This window comes from Pundamilia nyererei, unplaced genomic scaffold (assembly GCF_000239375.1).
Source record: "Pundamilia nyererei isolate P.nyererei 1_Seehausen unplaced genomic scaffold, PunNye1.0 scaffold00474, whole genome shotgun sequence".
NCBI classification, from domain to species: Eukaryota; Metazoa; Chordata; class Actinopteri; order Cichliformes; family Cichlidae; genus Pundamilia; species Pundamilia nyererei.
The window spans coordinates 107,567-108,461 of NW_005187875.1; positions in this window are offsets into that span (position 1 = coordinate 107,567).

Consider the following 895-nt stretch of genomic DNA (forward strand, 5'->3'; position numbering starts at 1 on the left):
ACTGACCCAGGGTCAGTGTAAAATACAATCCTAGCTGTGTGAACAAAGCCTGGCTCCTTTAATCCTGCATGACAAACCTCAGGATGCAGGTTATTATTACTCCTACCTGCTGGCACACCTGTCACACCTGAGAGTCAGCTAGAAACGTACAGTGACGTGGACATCATGCAAAGACTACCAGACTCTGTAATACTGCAAATGATCAGTGACTCAGGTTAACACTAAACTTTAAACGGCACCTCTGTGTCTCTGTGTGTGTGTACATCTAGGATTGAGTCAGGCTGCATTGACTATGGGACTTTAATGTGTTAAAAGCAGGTTGAAGACGGCTCAGAAACATTTGAAGATTAAAATTTAGCATTATGGCTGCTGGTGGTTTGTAAAGCCTCTACTCAGCTGTATTTTTGTTACTAATTTATGTTTGTTGTTGTTTAACACAGATTTCAGAAGAGCAAAGATGCTTAATAGTTTAACTAGATTTCATTTGTCAGTGGGGGACTGCTGAGTCACCTGAAGAACTCATTTCGTTCATTCTCCACATGATGTTCATTTACAGATATGTCTCTCAGGAACTGATTACTCCCAAAGGGTGAACTAGTGTGTTTCCATAGATTACCTCAGTATGAATGTACTTCTTAAATGAAGGCAAGTGTTTGTCCTTTTTTGTTCCTCAGGTACAGTACATGATATCAAGGGCAGGCGGTCAACACAGGGGGTAGACAAGAAGCAGACATACTTCCAAGAAGGAGCTGCAGTGAGGTCAGAGGTCAGAATCTGAAACAGCTCAGGTTTATATTTTAGGGGCTATAAAAAATCAAAATGTATTTATAAAGAAACCTTTAAATAATAGTCATAATTATGATTATTATAAGAAATGTCAAACATTTAAGTGGAT